The following is a 21,623-nucleotide window of genomic DNA, read 5'->3' as shown; positions in this document are numbered from 1 at the left end:
ATCCTGATTTTCGAGCTGATGAGTCCTGAATTCAAATCATCTTGCTGATTTTCATGTTTATTTTACCAACATTGAAATCAGCAGATGAATCCCGGATTTTGGAGCTGATGAGTCCTGAATTCAAATAATCTTGCACATTTGTAACTTTATTTTGCTAACATTGAAATCAGCAGATGAGTCCTGATTTTGGAGCTGATGATTCCTGAATTCAAATCATCTTGCACATTTGTAACTTTATTTTGCTAACATTGAAATCAGCAGATGAATTTTGATTTTCGAGCTGATGAATCCTGAATTCAAATCATGTTAATGTGTAACTTTATTTTGCTAACATTGAAATCAGCAGATGAGTCCTGATTTTGGAGCTGATGATTCCTGAATTCAAATCACCTTGCACATTTGTAACTTTATTTTGCTAATATTGAAATCAGCAGATTAATTCTGATTTTCGAGCTGATGAATCCTGAATTCAAATCATCTTGTTAATTTGTAACTTTATTTTGCTAACATTGAAATCAGCAGATGAATCCTGATTTTAGATCTGAGTCCTGAATTCAAATCATCTTGTTAATTTGTAACTTTATTTTGCTAACATTGAAATCAGCAGATGAATCCTGATTTTCGAGCTGATGAGTCCTGAATTCAAATCATCTTGCTGATTTTCATGTTTATTTTACCAACATTGGAATCAGCAGATGAATCCTGATTTTCGAGCTGATGAGTCCTGAATTCAAATCATCTTGCTGATTTTCATGTTTATTTTACCAACATTGAAATCAGCAGATGAATCCTGATTTTCAAGCTGATGAGTCCTGAATTCAAATCATCTTGTTAATTTGCAACTTTATTTTGCTAACATTGAAATCAGCAGATGAATCCTGATTTTGGATCTGATGATTCCTGAATTCAAATCACCTTGCACATTTGTAACTTTATTTTGCTAACATTGAAATCAGCAGATGAATTCTGATTTTCGAGCTGATGAATCCTGAATTCAAATCATGTTAATGTGTAACTTTATTTTGCTAACATTGAAATCAGCAGATGAATCCTGATTTTAGATCTGAGTCCTGAATTCAAATCATCTTGCACATTTGTAACTTTATTTTCCCAACATTGAAATCAGCAGATGAATTCTGATTTTCGAGCTGATGAATCCTGAATTCAAATCATGTTAATGTCTAACTTTATTTTGCTAACATTGAAATCAGCAGATGAATCCTGATTTTACATCTGAGTCCTGAATTCAAATCATCTTGCACATTTGTAACTTTATTTTGCTAACATTGAAATCAGCAGATGAATTCTGATTTTTGAGCTGATGAGTCCTGAATTCAAATCATCTTGCTGATTTTCATGTTTATTTTACCAACATTGAAATCAGCAGATGAATCCTGATTTTCAAGCTGATGAGTCCTGAATTCAAATCATCTTGTCAATTTGCAACTTTATTTTGCTAACATTGAAATCAGCAGATGAATTCTGATTTTCGAGCTGATGAATCCTGAATTCAAATCATGTTAATGTGTAACTTTATTTTGCTAACATTGAAATCAGCAGATGAATCCTGATTTTAGATCTGAGTCCTGAATTCAAATCATCTTGCACATTTGTAACTTTATTTTGATAACATTGAAATCAGCAGATGAATTCTGATTTTTGAGCTGATGAATCCTGAATTCAAATCATGTTAATGTGTAACTTTATTTTGCTAACATTGAAATCAGCAGATGAGTCCTGATTTCAAATCATCTTGCACATTTGTCTCTTCATATTGCTAAAATTTAAATCAGCAGATAAATCCTGATTTCAGAGCTGATGAGTCCTGAATTCAGATCATCTTGTTAATTTGCAACTTTATTTTGCTAACATTGAAATCAGCAGATGAATCCTGATTTTCGAGCTGATGAGTCCTGAATTCAAATCATCTTGCTGATTTTCATGTTTATTTTACCAACATTGAAATCAGCAGATGAATCCCGGATTTTGGAGCTGATGAGTCCTGAATTCAAATAATCTTGCACATTTGTAACTTTATTTTGCTAACATTGAAATCAGCAGATGAGTCCTGATTTTGGAGCTGATGATTCCTGAATTCAAATCATCTTGCACATTTGTAACTTTATTTTGCTAACATTGAAATCAGCAGATGAATTCTGATTTTCGAGCTGATGAATCCTGAATTCAAATCATGTTAATCTGTAACTTTATTTTGCTAACATTGAAATCAGCAGATGAGTACTGATTTCAAATCATCTTGCACATTTGTCTCTTTATATTGCTTAAATTTAAATCAGCAGATGAATCCTGATTTTGGAGCTGATGGTTCCTGAATTCAAATCATCTTGCACATTTGTAACTTTATTTTGCTAACATTGAAATCAGCAGATGAATTTTGATTTTCAAGCTGATGAATCCTGAATTCAAATCATGTTAATGTGTAACTTTATTTTGCTAACATTGAAATCAGCAGATGAGTCCTGATTTTGGAGCTGATGATTCCTGAATTCAAATCACCTTGCACATTTGTAACTTTATTTTGCTAATATTGAAATCAGCAGATTAATTCTGATTTTCGAGCTGATGAATCCTGAATTCAAATCATCTTGTTAATTTGTAACTTTATTTTGCTAACATTGAAATCAGCAGATGAATCCTGATTTTAGATCTGAGTCCTGAATTCAAATCATCTTGTTAATTTGTAACTTTATTTTGCTAACATTGAAATCAGCAGATGAATCCTGATTTTCGAGCTGATGAGTCCTGAATTCAAATCATCTTGCTGATTTTCATGTTTATTTTACCAACATTGAAATCAGCAGATGAATCCTGATTTTAGATCTGAGTCCTGAATTCAAATCATCTTGCACATTTGTAACTTTATTTTGCTAACATTGAAATCAGCAGATGAATTCTGATTTTTGAGCTGATGAATCCTGAATTCAAATCATGTTAATGTGTAACTTTATTTTGCTAAAATTGAAATCAGCAGATGAGTCCTGATTTCAAATCATCTTGCACATTTGTCTCTTTATATTGCTAAAATTTAAATCAGCAGATGAATCCTGATTTCAGAGCTGATGAGTCCTGAATTCAAATCATCTTGTTAATTTGTAACTTTATTTTGCCAACATTAAAATCAGCAGATGAATCCTGATTTTCGAGCTGATGAGTCCTGAATTCAAATCATCTTGCTGATTTTCATGTTTATTTTACCAACATTGAAATCAGCAGATGAATCCTGATTTTCAAGCTGATGAGTCCTGAATTCAAATCATCTTGTCAATTTGCAACTTTATTTTGCTAACATTGAAATCAGCAGATGAATTCTGATTTTCGAGCTGATGAATCCTGAATTCAAATCATGTTAATGTGTAACTTTATTTTGCTAACATTGAAATCAGCAGATGAATCCTGATTTTAGATCTGAGTCCTGAATTCAAATCATCTTGCACATTTGTAACTTTATTTTGATAACATTGAAATCAGCAGATGAATTCTGATTTTTGAGCTGATGAATCCTGAATTCAAATCATGTTAATGTGTAACTTTATTTTGCTAACATTGAAATCAGCAGATGAGTCCTGAATTCAAATAATCTTGCACATTTGTAACTTTATTTTGCTAACATTGAAATCAGCACATGAGTCCTGATTTTGGAGCTGATGATTCCTGAATTCAAATCATCTTGCACATTTGTAACTTTATTTTGCTAACATTGAAATCAGCAGATGAATTCTGATTTCGAGCTGATGAATCCTGAATTCAAATCATGTTAATGTGTAACTTTATTTTGCTAACATTGAAATCAGCAGATGAGTCCTGATTTTGGAGCTGATGATTCCTGAATTCAAATCACCTTGCACATTTGTAACTTTATTTTGCTAACATTGAAATCAGCAGATGAATTCTGATTTTCGAGCTGATGAATCCTGAATTCAAATCATGTTAATGTGTAACTTTATTTTGCTAACATTGAAATCAGCAGATGAATCCTGATTTTAGATCTGAGTCCTGAATTCAAATCATCTTGCACATTTGTAACTTTGTTTTGCTAACATTGAAATCAGCAGATGAATTCTGATTTTTGAGCTGATGAATCCTGAATTCAAATCATGTTAATGTGTAACTTTATTTTGCTAACATTGAAATCAGCAGATGAATCCTGATTTTAGATCTGAGTCCTGAATTCAAACCATCTTGTTAATTCGTAACTTTATTTTGCTAACATTGAAATCAGCAGATGAATCCTGATTTTAGATCTGAGTCCTGAATTCAAATCATCTTGCTGATTTTCATGTTTATTTTACCAACATTGAAATCAGCAGCTGAATCCTGATTTTCAAGCTGATGAGTCCTGAATTCAAATCATCTTGTTAATTTGCAACTTTATTTTGCTAACATTGAAATCAGCAGATGAATCCTGATTTTGGATCTGATGATTCCTGAATTCAAATCACCTTGCACATTTGTAACTTTATTTTGCTAACATTGAAATCAGCAGATGAATTCTGATTTTCGAGCTGATGAATCCTGAATTCAAATCATGTTAATGTGTAACTTTATTTTGCTAACATTGAAATCAGCAGATGAATCCTGATTTTAGATCTGAGTCCTGAATTCAAATCATCTTGCACATTTGTAACTTTATTTTGCTAACATTGAAATCAGCAGATGAATTCTGATTTTTGAGCTGATGAATCCTGAATTCAAATCATGTTAATGTGTAACTTTATTTTGCTAAAATTGAAATCAGCAGATTAGTCCTGATTTCAAATCATCTTGCACATTTGTCTCTTTATATTGCTAAAATTTAAATCAGCAGATGAATCCTGATTTCAGAGCTGATGAGTCCTGAATTCAAATCATCTTGTTAATTTGTAACTTTATTTTGTCAACATTAAAATCAGCAGATGAATCTTGATTTTCGAGCTGAGTCCTGAATTCAAATCATCTTGCTGATTTTCATGTTTATTTTACCAACATTGAAATCAGCAGATGAATCCTGATTTTCAAGCTGATGAGTCCTGAATTCAAATCATCTTGTTAATTTGCAACTTTATTTTGCTAACATTGAAATCAGCAGATGAATCCTGATTTTGGATCTGATGATTCCTGAATTCAAATCACCTTGCACATTTGTAACTTTATTTTGCTAACATTGAAATCAGCAGATGAATTCTGATTTTCGAGCTGATGAATCCTGAATTCAAATCATGTTAATGTGTAACTTTATTTTGCTAACATTGAAATCAGCAGATGAATCCTGATTTTAGATCTGAGTCCTGAATTCAAATCATCTTGCACATTTGTAACTTTATTTTCCCAACATTGAAATCAGCAGATGAATTCTGATTTTCGAGCTGATGAATCCTGAATTCAAATCATCTTGTTAATTTGTAACTTTATTTTGCTAACATTGAAATCAGCAGATGAATTTTGATTTTCGAGCTGATGAATCCTGAATTCAAATCATGTTAATGTGTAACTTTATTTTGCTAACATTGAAATCAGCAGATGAGTCCTGATTTTGGAGCTGATGATTCCTGAATTCAAATCACCTTGCACATTTGTAACTTTATTTTGCTAATATTGAAATCAGCAGATTAATTCTGATTTTCGAGCTGATGAATCCTGAATTCAAATCATCTTGTTAATTTGTAACTTTATTTTGCTAACATTGAAATCAGCAGATGAATCCTGATTTTAGATCTGAGTCCTGAATTCAAATCATCTTGTTAATTTGTAACTTTATTTTGCTAACATTGAAATCAGCAGATGAATCCTGATTTTCGAGCTGATGAGTCCTGAATTCAAATCATCTTGCTGATTTTCATGTTTATTTTACCAACATTGAAATCAGCAGATGAATCCTGATTTTCAAGCTGATGAGTCCTGAATTCAAATCATCTTGTTAATTTGCAACTTTATTTTGCTAACATTGAAATCAGCAGATGAATCCTGATTTTCGAGCTGATGAGTCCTGAATTCAAATCATCTTGTTAATTTGTAACTTTATTTTGCTAACATTGAAATCAGCAGATGAATCCTGATTTTCGAGCTGATGAGTCCTGAATTCAAATCATCTTGCTGATTTTCATGTTTATTTTACCAACATTGAAATCAGCAGATGAATCCCGGATTTTGGAGCTGATGAGTCCTGAATTCAAATAATCTTGCACATTTGTAACTTTATTTTGCTAACATTGAAATCAGCAGATGAGTCCTGATTTTGGAGCTGATGATTCCTGAATTCAAATCATCTTGCACATTTGTAACTTTATTTTGCTAACATTGAAATCAGCATATGAATTTTGATTTTCGAGCTGATGAATCCTGAATTCAAATCATGTTAATGTGTAACTTTATTTTGCTAACATTGAAATCAGCAGATGAGTCCTGATTTTGGAGCTGATGATTCCTGAATTCAAATCACCTTGCACATTTGTAACTTTATTTTGCTAATATTGAAATCAGCAGATTAATTCTGATTTTCGAGCTGATGAATCCTGAATTCAAATCATCTTGTTAATTTGTAACTTTATTTTGCTAACATTGAAATCAGCAGATGAATCCTGATTTTAGATCTGAGTCCTGAATTCAAATCATCTTGTTAATTTGTAACTTTATTTTGCTAACATTGAAATCAGCAGATGAATCCTGATTTTCGAGCTGATGAGTCCTGAATTCAAATCATCTTGCTGATTTTCATGTTTATTTTACCAACATTGGAATCAGCAGATGAATCCTGATTTTCGAGCTGATGAGTCCTGAATTCAAATCATCTTGCTGATTTTCATGTTTATTTTACCAACATTGAAATCAGCAGATGAATCCTGATTTTCAAGCTGATGAGTCCTGAATTCAAATCATCTTGTTAATTTGCAACTTTATTTTGCTAACATTGAAATCAGCAGATGAATCCTGATTTTGGATCTGATGATTCCTGAATTCAAATCACCTTGCACATTTGTAACTTTATTTTGCTAACATTGAAATCAGCAGATGAATTCTGATTTTCGAGCTGATGAGTCCTGAATTCAAATCATCCTGCTGATTTTCATGTTTATTTTACCAACATTGGAATCAGCAGATGAATCCTGATTTTCGAGCTGATGAGTCCTGAATTCAAATCATCTTGCTGATTTTCATGTTTATTTTACCAACATTGAAATCAGCAGATGAATCCTGATTTTCAAGCTGATGAGTCCTGAATTCAAATCATCTTGTTAATTTGCAACTTTATTTTGCTAACATTGAAATCAGCAGATGAATCCTGATTTTGGATCTGATGATTCCTGAATTCAAATCACCTTGCACATTTGTAACTTTATTTTGCTAACATTGAAATCAGCAGATGAATTCTGATTTTCGAGCTGATGAATCCTGAATTCAAATCATGTTAATGTGTAACTTTATTTTGCTAACATTGAAATCAGCAGATGAATCCTGATTTTAGATCTGAGTCCTGAATTCAAATCATCTTGCACATTTGTAACTTTATTTTCCCAACATTGAAATCAGCAGATGAATTCTGATTTTCGAGCTGATGAATCCTGAATTCAAATCATGTTAATGTCTAACTTTATTTTGCTAACATTGAAATCAGCAGATGAATCCTGATTTTACATCTGAGTCCTGAATTCAAATCATCTTGCACATTTGTAACTTTATTTTGCTAACATTGAAATCAGCAGATGAATTCTGATTTTTGAGCTGATGAGTCCTGAATTCAAATCATCTTGCTGATTTTCATGTTTATTTTACCAACATTGAAATCAGCAGATGAATCCTGATTTTCAAGCTGATGAGTCCTGAATTCAAATCATCTGTCAATTTGCAACTTTATTTTGCTAACATTGAAATCAGCAGATGAATTCTGATTTTCGAGCTGATGAATCCTGAATTCAAATCATGTTAATGTGTAACTTTATTTTGCTAACATTGAAATCAGCAGATGAATCCTGATTTTAGATCTGAGTCCTGAATTCAAATCATCTTGCACATTTGTAACTTTATTTTGATAACATTGAAATCAGCAGATGAATTCTGATTTTTGAGCTGATGAATCCTGAATTCAAATCATGTTAAAGCGTAACTTTATTTTGCTAACATTGAAATCAGCAGATGAGTCCTGATTTCAAATCATCTTGCACATTTGTCTCTTCATATTGCTAAAATTTAAATCAGCAGATGAATCCTGATTTCAGAGCTGATGAGTCCTGAATTCAGATCATCTTGTTAATTTGCAACTTTATTTTGCTAACATTGAAATCAGCAGATGAATCCTGATTTTCGAGCTGATGAGTCCTGAATTCAAATCATCTTGCTGATTTTCATGTTTATTTTACCAACATTGAAATCAGCAGATGAATCCCGGATTTTGGAGCTGATGAGTCCTGAATTCAAATAATCTTGCACATTTGTAACTTTATTTTGCTAACATTGAAATCAGCAGATGAGTCCTGATTTTGGAGCTGATGATTCCTGAATTCAAATCATCTTGCACATTTGTAACTTTATTTTGCTAACATTGAAATCAGCAGATGAGTACTGATTTCAAATCATCTTGCACATTTGTCTCTTTATATTGCTTAAATTTAAATCAGCAGATGAATCCTGATTTTGGAGCTGATGGTTCCTGAATTCAAATCATCTTGCACATTTGTAACTTTATTTTGCTAACATTGAAATCAGCAGATGAATTTTGATTTTCGAGCTGATGAATCCTGAATTCAAATCATGTTAATGTGTAACTTTATTTTGCTAACATTGAAATCAGCAGATGAGTCCTGATTTTGGAGCTGATGATTCCTGAATTCAAATCACCTTGCACATTTGTAACTTTATTTTGCTAATATTGAAATCAGCAGATTAATTCTGATTTTCGAGCTGATGAATCCTGAATTCAAATCATCTTGTTAATTTGTAACTTTATTTTGCTAACATTGAAATCAGCAGATGAATCCTGATTTTAGATCTGAGTCCTGAATTCAAATCATCTTGTTAATTTGTAACTTTATTTTGCTAACATTGAAATCAGCAGATGAATCCTGATTTTCGAGCTGATGAGTCCTGAATTCAAATCATCTTGCTGATTTTCATGTTTATTTTACCAACATTGGAATCAGCAGATGAATCCTGATTTTCGAGCTGATGAGTCCTGAATTCAAATCATCTTGCTGATTTTCATGTTTATTTTACCAACATTGAAATCAGCAGATGAATCCTGATTTTCAAGCTGATGAGTCCTGAATTCAAATCATCTTGTTAATTTGCAACTTTATTTTGCTAACATTGAAATCAGCAGATGAATCCTGATTTTCGAGCTGATGAGTCCTGAATTCAAATCATCTTGTTAATTTGTAACTTTATTTTGCTAACATTGAAATCAGCAGATGAATCCTGATTTTCGAGCTGATGAGTCCTGAATTCAAATCATCTTGCTGATTTTCATGTTTATTTTACCAACATTGAAATCAGCAGATGAATCCCGGATTTTGGAGCTGATGAGTCCTGAATTCAAATAATCTTGCACATTTGTAACTTTATTTTGCTAACATTGAAATCAGCAGATGAGTCCTGATTTTGGAGCTGATGATTCCTGAATTCAAATCATCTTGCACATTTGTAACTTTATTTTGCTAACATTGAAATCAGCAGATGAATTTTGATTTTCGAGCTGATGAATCCTGAATTCAAATCATGTTAATGTGTAACTTTATTTTGCTAACATTGAAATCAGCAGATGAGTCCTGATTTTGGAGCTGATGATTCCTGAATTCAAATCACCTTGCACATTTGTAACTTTATTTTGCTAATATTGAAATCAGCAGATTAATTCTGATTTTCGAGCTGATGAATCCTGAATTCAAATCATCTTGTTAATTTGTAACTTTATTTTGCTAACATTGAAATCAGCAGATGAATCCTGATTTTAGATCTGAGTCCTGAATTCAAATCATCTTGTTAATTTGTAACTTTATTTTGCTAACATTGAAATCAGCAGATGAATCCTGATTTTCGAGCTGATGAGTCCTGAATTCAAATCATCTTGCTGATTTTCATGTTTATTTTACCAACATTGGAATCAGCAGATGAATCCTGATTTTCGAGCTGATGAGTCCTGAATTCAAATCATCTTGCTGATTTTCATGTTTATTTTACCAACATTGAAATCAGCAGATGAATCCTGATTTTCAAGCTGATGAGTCCTGAATTCAAATCATCTTGTTAATTTGCAACTTTATTTTGCTAACATTGAAATCAGCAGATGAATCCTGATTTTGGATCTGATGATTCCTGAATTCAAATCACCTTGCACATTTGTAACTTTATTTTGCTAACATTGAAATCAGCAGATGAATCCTGATTTTGGATCTGATGATTCCTGAATTCAAATCACCTTGCACATTTGTAACTTTATTTTGCTAACATTGAAATCAGCAGATGAATTCTGATTTTCGAGCTGATGAATCCTGAATTCAAATCATGTTAATGTGTAACTTTATTTTGCTAACATTGAAATCAGCAGATGAATCCTGATTTTAGATCTGAGTCCTGAATTCAAATCATCTTGCACATTTGTAACTTTATTTTCCCAACATTGAAATCAGCAGATGAATTCTGATTTTCGAGCTGATGAATCCTGAATTCAAATCATCTTGTTAATTTGTAACTTTATTTTGCTAACATTGAAATCAGCAGATGAATCCTGATTTTAGATCTGAGTCCTGAATTCAAATCATCTTGTTAATTTGTAACTTTATTTTGCTAACATTGAAATCAGCAGATGAATCCTGATTTTCGAGCTGATGAGTCCTGAATTCAAATCATCTTGCTGATTTTCATGTTTATTTTACCAACATTGAAATCAGCAGATGAATCCTGATTTTCAAGCTGATGAGTCCTGAATTCAAATCATCTTGTTAATTTGCAACTTTATTTTGCTAACATTGAAATCAGCAGATGAATCCTGATTTTCGAGCTGATGAGTCCTGAATTCAAATCATCTTGTTAATTTGTAACTTTATTTTGCTAACATTGAAATCAGCAGATGAATCCTGATTTTCGAGCTGATGAGTCCTGAATTCAAATCATCTTGCTGATTTTCATGTTTATTTTACCAACATTGAAATCAGCAGATGAATCCCGGATTTTGGAGCTGATGAGTCCTGAATTCAAATAATCTTGCACATTTGTAACTTTATTTTGCTAACATTGAAATCAGCAGATGAGTCCTGATTTTGGAGCTGATGATTCCTGAATTCAAATCATCTTGCACATTTGTAACTTTATTTTGCTAACATTGAAATCAGCAGATGAATTTTGATTTTCGAGCTGATGAATCCTGAATTCAAATCATGTTAATGTGTAACTTTATTTTGCTAACATTGAAATCAGCAGATGAGTCCTGATTTTGGAGCTGATGATTCCTGAATTCAAATCACCTTGCACATTTGTAACTTTATTTTGCTAATATTGAAATCAGCAGATTAATTCTGATTTTCGAGCTGATGAATCCTGAATTCAAATCATCTTGTTAATTTGTAACTTTATTTTGCTAACATTGAAATCAGCAGATGAATCCTGATTTTAGATCTGAGTCCTGAATTCAAATCATCTTGTTAATTTGTAACTTTATTTTGCTAACATTGAAATCAGCAGATGAATCCTGATTTTCGAGCTGATGAGTCCTGAATTCAAATCATCTTGCTGATTTTCATGTTTATTTTACCAACATTGGAATCAGCAGATGAATCCTGATTTTCGAGCTGATGAGTCCTGAATTCAAATCATCTTGCTGATTTTCATGTTTATTTTACCAACATTGAAATCAGCAGATGAATCCTGATTTTCAAGCTGATGAGTCCTGAATTCAAATCATCTTGTTAATTTGCAACTTTATTTTGCTAACATTGAAATCAGCAGATGAATCCTGATTTTGGATCTGATGATTCCTGAATTCAAATCACCTTGCACATTTGTAACTTTATTTTGCTAACATTGAAATCAGCAGATGAATTCTGATTTTCGAGCTGATGAATCCTGAATTCAAATCATGTTAATGTGTAACTTTATTTTGCTAACATTGAAATCAGCAGATGAATCCTGATTTTAGATCTGAGTCCTGAATTCAAATCATCTTGCACATTTGTAACTTTATTTTCCCAACATTGAAATCAGCAGATGAATTCTGATTTTCGAGCTGATGAATCCTGAATTCAAATCATGTTAATGTCTAACTTTATTTTGCTAACATTGAAATCAGCAGATGAATCCTGATTTTACATCTGAGTCCTGAATTCAAATCATCTTGCACATTTGTAACTTTATTTTGCTAACATTGAAATCAGCAGATGAATTCTGATTTTTGAGCTGATGAGTCCTGAATTCAAATCATCTTGCTGATTTTCATGTTTATTTTACCAACATTGAAATCAGCAGATGAATCCTGATTTTCAAGCTGATGAGTCCTGAATTCAAATCATCTTGTCAATTTGCAACTTTATTTTGCTAACATTGAAATCAGCAGATGAATTCTGATTTTCGAGCTGATGAATCCTGAATTCAAATCATGTTAATGTGTAACTTTATTTTGCTAACATTGAAATCAGCAGATGAATCCTGATTTTAGATCTGAGTCCTGAATTCAAATCATCTTGCACATTTGTAACTTTATTTTGATAACATTGAAATCAGCAGATGAATTCTGATTTTTGAGCTGATGAATCCTGAATTCAAATCATGTTAATGTGTAACTTTATTTTGCTAACATTGAAATCAGCAGATGAGTCCTGATTTCAAATCATCTTGCACATTTGTCTCTTCATATTGCTAAAATTTAAATCAGCAGATAAATCCTGATTTCAGAGCTGATGAGTCCTGAATTCAGATCATCTTGTTAATTTGCAACTTTATTTTGCTAACATTGAAATCAGCAGATGAATCCTGATTTTCGAGCTGATGAGTCCTGAATTCAAATCATCTTGCTGATTTTCATGTTTATTTTACCAACATTGAAATCAGCAGATGAATCCCGGATTTTGGAGCTGATGAGTCCTGAATTCAAATAATCTTGCACATTTGTAACTTTATTTTGCTAACATTGAAATCAGCAGATGAGTCCTGATTTTGGAGCTGATGATTCCTGAATTCAAATCATCTTGCACATTTGTAACTTTATTTTGCTAACATTGAAATCAGCAGATGAATTCTGATTTTCGAGCTGATGAATCCTGAATTCAAATCATGTTAATCTGTAACTTTATTTTGCTAACATTGAAATCAGCAGATGAGTACTGATTTCAAATCATCTTGCACATTTGTCTCTTTATATTGCTTAAATTTAAATCAGCAGATGAATCCTGATTTTGGAGCTGATGGTTCCTGAATTCAAATCATCTTGCACATTTGTAACTTTATTTTGCTAACATTGAAATCAGCAGATGAATTTTGATTTTCAAGCTGATGAATCCTGAATTCAAATCATGTTAATGTGTAACTTTATTTTGCTAACATTGAAATCAGCAGATGAGTCCTGATTTTGGAGCTGATGATTCCTGAATTCAAATCACCTTGCACATTTGTAACTTTATTTTGCTAATATTGAAATCAGCAGATTAATTCTGATTTTCGAGCTGATGAATCCTGAATTCAAATCATCTTGTTAATTTGTAACTTTATTTTGCTAACATTGAAATCAGCAGATGAATCCTGATTTTAGATCTGAGTCCTGAATTCAAATCATCTTGTTAATTTGTAACTTTATTTTGCTAACATTGAAATCAGCAGATGAATCCTGATTTTCGAGCTGATGAGTCCTGAATTCAAATCATCTTGCTGATTTTCATGTTTATTTTACCAACATTGAAATCAGCAGATGAATCCTGATTTTAGATCTGAGTCCTGAATTCAAATCATCTTGCACATTTGTAACTTTATTTTGCTAACATTGAAATCAGCAGATGAATTCTGATTTTTGAGCTGATGAATCCTGAATTCAAATCATGTTAATGTGTAACTTTATTTTGCTAAAATTGAAATCAGCAGATGAGTCCTGATTTCAAATCATCTTGCACATTTGTCTCTTTATATTGCTAAAATTTAAATCAGCAGATGAATCCTGATTTCAGAGCTGATGAGTCCTGAATTCAAATCATCTTGTTAATTTGTAACTTTATTTTGCCAACATTAAAATCAGCAGATGAATCCTGATTTTCGAGCTGATGAGTCCTGAATTCAAATCATCTTGCTGATTTTCATGTTTATTTTACCAACATTGAAATCAGCAGATGAATCCTGATTTTCAAGCTGATGAGTCCTGAATTCAAATCATCTTGTCAATTTGCAACTTTATTTTGCTAACATTGAAATCAGCAGATGAATTCTGATTTTCGAGCTGATGAATCCTGAATTCAAATCATGTTAATGTGTAACTTTATTTTGCTAACATTGAAATCAGCAGATGAATCCTGATTTTAGATCTGAGTCCTGAATTCAAATCATCTTGCACATTTGTAACTTTATTTTGATAACATTGAAATCAGCAGATGAATTCTGATTTTTGAGCTGATGAATCCTGAATTCAAATCATGTTAATGTGTAACTTTATTTTGCTAACATTGAAATCAGCAGATGAGTCCTGAATTCAAATAATCTTGCACATTTGTAACTTTATTTTGCTAACATTGAAATCAGCACATGAGTCCTGATTTTGGAGCTGATGATTCCTGAATTCAAATCATCTTGCACATTTGTAACTTTATTTTGCTAACATTGAAATCAGCAGATGAATTCTGATTTCGAGCTGATGAATCCTGAATTCAAATCATGTTAATGTGTAACTTTATTTTGCTAACATTGAAATCAGCAGATGAGTCCTGATTTTGGAGCTGATGATTCCTGAATTCAAATCACCTTGCACATTTGTAACTTTATTTTGCTAACATTGAAATCAGCAGATGAATTCTGATTTTCGAGCTGATGAATCCTGAATTCAAATCATGTTAATGTGTAACTTTATTTTGCTAACATTGAAATCAGCAGATGAATCCTGATTTTAGATCTGAGTCCTGAATTCAAATCATCTTGCACATTTGTAACTTTGTTTTGCTAACATTGAAATCAGCAGATGAATTCTGATTTTTGAGCTGATGAATCCTGAATTCAAATCATGTTAATGTGTAACTTTATTTTGCTAACATTGAAATCAGCAGATGAATCCTGATTTTAGATCTGAGTCCTGAATTCAAACCATCTTGTTAATTCGTAACTTTATTTTGCTAACATTGAAATCAGCAGATGAATCCTGATTTTAGATCTGAGTCCTGAATTCAAATCATCTTGCTGATTTTCATGTTTATTTTACCAACATTGAAATCAGCAGCTGAATCCTGATTTTCAAGCTGATGAGTCCTGAATTCAAATCATCTTGTTAATTTGCAACTTTATTTTGCTAACATTGAAATCAGCAGATGAATCCTGATTTTGGATCTGATGATTCCTGAATTCAAATCACCTTGCACATTTGTAACTTTATTTTGCTAACATTGAAATCAGCAGATGAATTCTGATTTTCGAGCTGATGAATCCTGAATTCAAATCATGTTAATGTGTAACTTTATTTTGCTAACATTGAAATCAGCAGATGAATCCTGATTTTAGATCTGAGTCCTGAATTCAAATCATCTTGCACATTTGTAACTTTATTTTGCTAACATTGAAATCAGCAGATGAATTCTGATTTTTGAGCTGATGAATCCTGAATTCAAATCATGTTAATGTGTAACTTTATTTTGCTAAAATTGAAATCAGCAGATTAGTCCTGATTTCAAATCATCTTGCACATTTGTCTCTTTATATTGCTAAAATTTAAATCAGCAGATGAATCCTGATTTCAGAGCTGATGAGTCCTGAATTCAAATCATCTTGTTAATTTGTAACTTTATTTTGCCAACATTAAAATCAGCAGATGAATCTTGATTTTCGAGCTGAGTCCTGAATTCAAATCATCTTGCTGATTTTCATGTTTATTTTACCAACATTGAAATCAGCAGATGAATCCTGATTTTCAAGCTGATGAGTCCTGAATTCAAATCATCTTGTTAATTTGCAACTTTATTTTGCTAACATTGAAATCAGCAGATGAATCCTGATTTTGGATCTGATGATTCCTGAATTCAAATCACCTTGCACATTTGTAACTTTATTTTGCTAACATTGAAATCAGCAGATGAATTCTGATTTTCGAGCTGATGAATCCTGAATTCAAATCATGTTAATGTGTAACTTTATTTTGCTAACATTGAAATCAGCAGATGAATCCTGATTTTAGATCTGAGTCCTGAATTCAAATCATCTTGCACATTTGTAACTTTATTTTCCCAACATTGAAATCAGCAGATGAATTCTGATTTTCGAGCTGATGAATCCTGAATTCAAATCATCTTGTTAATTTGTAACTTTATTTTGCTAACATTGAAATCAGCAGATGAATTTTGATTTTCGAGCTGATGAATCCTGAATTCAAATCATGTTAATGTGTAACTTTATTTTGCTAACATTGAAATCAGCAGATGAGTCCTGATTTTGGAGCTGATGATTCCTGAATTCAAATCACCTTGCACATTTGTAACTTTATTTTGCTAATATTGAAATCAGCAGATTAATTCTGATTTTCGAGCTGATGAATCCTGAATTCAAATCATCTTGTTAATTTGTAACTTTATTTTGCTAACATTGAAATCAGCAGATGAATCCTGATTTTAGATCTGAGTCCTGAATTCAAATCATCTTGTTAATTTGTAACTTTATTTTGCTAACATTGAAATCAGCAGATGAATCCTGATTTTCGAGCTGATGAGTCCTGAATTCAAATCATCTTGCTGATTTTCATGTTTATTTTACCAACATTGAAATCAGCAGATGAATCCTGATTTTCAAGCTGATGAGTCCTGAATTCAAATCATCTTGTTAATTTGCAACTTTATTTTGCTAACATTGAAATCAGCAGATGAATCCTGATTTTCGAGCTGATGAGTCCTGAATTCAAATCATCTTGTTAATTTGTAACTTTATTTTGCTAACATTGAAATCAGCAGATGAATCCTGATTTTCGAGCTGATGAGTCCTGAATTCAAATCATCTTGCTGATTTTCATGTTTATTTTACCAACATTGAAATCAGCAGATGAATCCCGGATTTTGGAGCTGATGAGTCCTGAATTCAAATAATCTTGCACATTTGTAACTTTATTTTGCTAACATTGAAATCAGCAGATGAGTCCTGATTTTGGAGCTGATGATTCCTGAATTCAAATCATCTTGCACATTTGTAACTTTATTTTGCTAACATTGAAATCAGCATATGAATTTTGATTTTCGAGCTGATGAATCCTGAATTCAAATCATGTTAATGTGTAACTTTATTTTGCTAACATTGAAATCAGCAGATGAGTCCTGATTTTGGAGCTGATGATTCCTGAATTCAAATCACCTTGCACATTTGTAACTTTATTTTGCTAATATTGAAATCAGCAGATTAATTCTGATTTTCGAGCTGATGAATCCTGAATTCAAATCATCTTGTTAATTTGTAACTTTATTTTGCTAACATTGAAATCAGCAGATGAATCCTGATTTTAGATCTGAGTCCTGAATTCAAATCATCTTGTTAATTTGTAACTTTATTTTGCTAACATTGAAATCAGCAGATGAATCCTGATTTTCGAGCTGATGAGTCCTGAATTCAAATCATCTTGCTGATTTTCATGTTTATTTTACCAACATTGGAATCAGCAGATGAATCCTGATTTTCGAGCTGATGAGTCCTGAATTCAAATCATCTTGCTGATTTTCATGTTTATTTTACCAACATTGAAATCAGCAGATGAATCCTGATTTTCAAGCTGATGAGTCCTGAATTCAAATCATCTTGTTAATTTGCAACTTTATTTTGCTAACATTGAAATCAGCAGATGAATCCTGATTTTGGATCTGATGATTCCTGAATTCAAATCACCTTGCACATTTGTAACTTTATTTTGCTAACATTGAAATCAGCAGATGAATTCTGATTTTCGAGCTGATGAGTCCTGAATTCAAATCATCCTGCTGATTTTCATGTTTATTTTACCAACATTGGAATCAGCAGATGAATCCTGATTTTCGAGCTGATGAGTCCTGAATTCAAATCATCTTGCTGATTTTCATGTTTATTTTACCAACATTGAAATCAGCAGATGAATCCTGATTTTCAAGCTGATGAGTCCTGAATTCAAATCATCTTGTTAATTTGCAACTTTATTTTGCTAACATTGAAATCAGCAGATGAATCCTGATTTTGGATCTGATGATTCCTGAATTCAAATCACCTTGCACATTTGTAACTTTATTTTGCTAACATTGAAATCAGCAGATGAATTCTGATTTTCGAGCTGATGAATCCTGAATTCAAATCATGTTAATGTGTAACTTTATTTTGCTAACATTGAAATCAGCAGATGAATCCTGATTTTAGATCTGAGTCCTGAATTCAAATCATCTTGCACATTTGTAACTTTATTTTCCCAACATTGAAATCAGCAGATGAATTCTGATTTTCGAGCTGATGAATCCTGAATTCAAATCATGTTAATGTCTAACTTTATTTTGCTAACATTGAAATCAGCAGATGAATCCTGATTTTACATCTGAGTCCTGAATTCAAATCATCTTGCACATTTGTAACTTTATTTTGCTAACATTGAAATCAGCAGATGAATTCTGATTTTTGAGCTGATGAGTCCTGAATTCAAATCATCTTGCTGATTTTCATGTTTATTTTACCAACATTGAAATCAGCAGATGAATCCTGATTTTCAAGCTGATGAGTCCTGAATTCAAATCATCTTGTCAATTTGCAACTTTATTTTGCTAACATTGAAATCAGCAGATGAATTCTGATTTTCGAGCTGATGAATCCTGAATTCAAATCATGTTAATGTGTAACTTTATTTTGCTAACATTGAAATCAGCAGATGAATCCTGATTTTAGATCTGAGTCCTGAATTCAAATCATCTTGCACATTTGTAACTTTATTTTGATAACATTGAAATCAGCAGATGAATTCTGATTTTTGAGCTGATGAATCCTGAATTCAAATCATGTTAAAGCGTAACTTTATTTTGCTAACATTGAAATCAGCAGATGAGTCCTGATTTCAAATCATCTTGCACATTTGTCTCTTCATATTGCTAAAATTTAAATCAGCAGATGAATCCTGATTTCAGAGCTGATGAGTCCTGAATTCAGATCATCTTGTTAATTTGCAACTTTATTTTGCTAACATTGAAATCAGCAGATGAATCCTGATTTTCGAGCTGATGAGTCCTGAATTCAAATCATCTTGCTGATTTTCATGTTTATTTTACCAACATTGAAATCAGCAGATGAATCCCGGATTTTGGAGCTGATGAGTCCTGAATTCAAATAATCTTGCACATTTGTAACTTTATTTTGCTAACATTGAAATCAGCAGATGAGTCCTGATTTTGGAGCTGATGATTCCTGAATTCAAATCATCTTGCACATTTGTAACTTTATTTTGCTAACATTGAAATCAGCAGATGAGTACTGATTTCAAATCATCTTGCACATTTGTCTCTTTATATTGCTTAAATTTAAATCAGCAGATGAATCCTGATTTTGGAGCTGATGGTTCCTGAATTCAAATCATCTTGCACATTTGTAACTTTATTTTGCTAACATTGAAATCAGCAGATGAATTTTGATTTTCGAGCTGATGAATCCTGAATTCAAATCATGTTAATGTGTAACTTTATTTTGCTAACATTGAAATCAGCAGATGAGTCCTGATTTTGGAGCTGATGATTCCTGAATTCAAATCACCTTGCACATTTGTAACTTTATTTTGCTAATATTGAAATCAGCAGATTAATTCTGATTTTCGAGCTGATGAATCCTGAATTCAAATCATCTTGTTAATTTGTAACTTTATTTTGCTAACATTGAAATCAGCAGATGAATCCTGATTTTAGATCTGAGTCCTGAATTCAAATCATCTTGTTAATTTGTAACTTTATTTTGCTAACATTGAAATCAGCAGATGAATCCTGATTTTCGAGCTGATGAGTCCTGAATTCAAATCATCTTGCTGATTTTCATGTTTATTTTACCAACATTGGAATCAGCAGATGAATCCTGATTTTCGAGCTGATGAGTCCTGAATTCAAATCATCTTGCTGATTTTCATGTTTATTTTACCAACATTGAAATCAGCAGATGAATCCTGATTTTCAAGCTGATGAGTCCTGAATTCAAATCATCTTGTTAATTTGCAACTTTATTTTGCTAACATTGAAATCAGCAGATGAATCCTGATTTTCGAGCTGATGAGTCCTGAATTCAAATCATCTTGTTAATTTGTAACTTTATTTTGCTAACATTGAAATCAGCAGATGAATCCTGATTTTCGAGCTGATGAGTCCTGAATTCAAATCATCTTGCTGATTTTCATGTTTATTTTACCAACATTGAAATCAGCAGATGAATCCCGGATTTTGGAGCTGATGAGTCCTGAATTCAAATAATCTTGCACATTTGTAACTTTATTTTGCTAACATTGAAATCAGCAGATGAGTCCTGATTTTGGAGCTGATGATTCCTGAATTCAAATCATCTTGCACATTTGTAACTTTATTTTGCTAACATTGAAATCAGCAGATGAATTTTGATTTTCGAGCTGATGAATCCTGAATTCAAATCATGTTAATGTGTAACTTTATTTTGCTAACATTGAAATCAGCAGATGAGTCCTGATTTTGGAGCTGATGATTCCTGAATTCAAATCACCTTGCACATTTGTAACTTTATTTTGCTAATATTGAAATCAGCAGATTAATTCTGATTTTCGAGCTGATGAATCCTGAATTCAAATCATCTTGTTAATTTGTAACTTTATTTTGCTAACATTGAAATCAGCAGATGAATCCTGATTTTAGATCTGAGTCCTGAATTCAAATCATCTTGTTAATTTGTAACTTTATTTTGCTAACATTGAAATCAGCAGATGAATCCTGATTTTCGAGCTGATGAGTCCTGAATTCAAATCATCTTGCTGATTTTCATGTTTATTTTACCAACATTGGAATCAGCAGATGAATCCTGATTTTCGAGCTGATGAGTCCTGAATTCAAATCATCTTGCTGATTTTCATGTTTATTTTACCAACATTGAAATCAGCAGATGAATCCTGATTTTCAAGCTGATGAGTCCTGAATTCAAATCATCTTGTTAATTTGCAACTTTATTTTGCTAACATTGAAATCAGCAGATGAATCCTGATTTTGGATCTGATGATTCCTGAATTCAAATCACCTTGCACATTTGTAACTTTATTTTGCTAACATTGAAATCAGCAGATGAATTCTGATTTTCGAGCTGATGAATCCTGAATTCAAATCATGTTAATGTGTAACTTTATTTTGCTAACATTGAAATCAGCAGATGAATCCTGATTTTAGATCTGAGTCCTGAATTCAAATCATCTTGCACATTTGTAACTTTATTTTCCCAACATTGAAATCAGCAGATGAATTCTGATTTTCGAGCTGATGAATCCT

The sequence above is a fragment of the Lissotriton vulgaris genome, chromosome 12, assembly GCF_964263255.1.
Source record: "Lissotriton vulgaris chromosome 12, aLisVul1.2, whole genome shotgun sequence".
Lineage (NCBI taxonomy): Eukaryota > Metazoa > Chordata > Amphibia > Caudata > Salamandridae > Lissotriton > Lissotriton vulgaris.
This window is presented reverse-complemented; position numbering follows the sequence as displayed.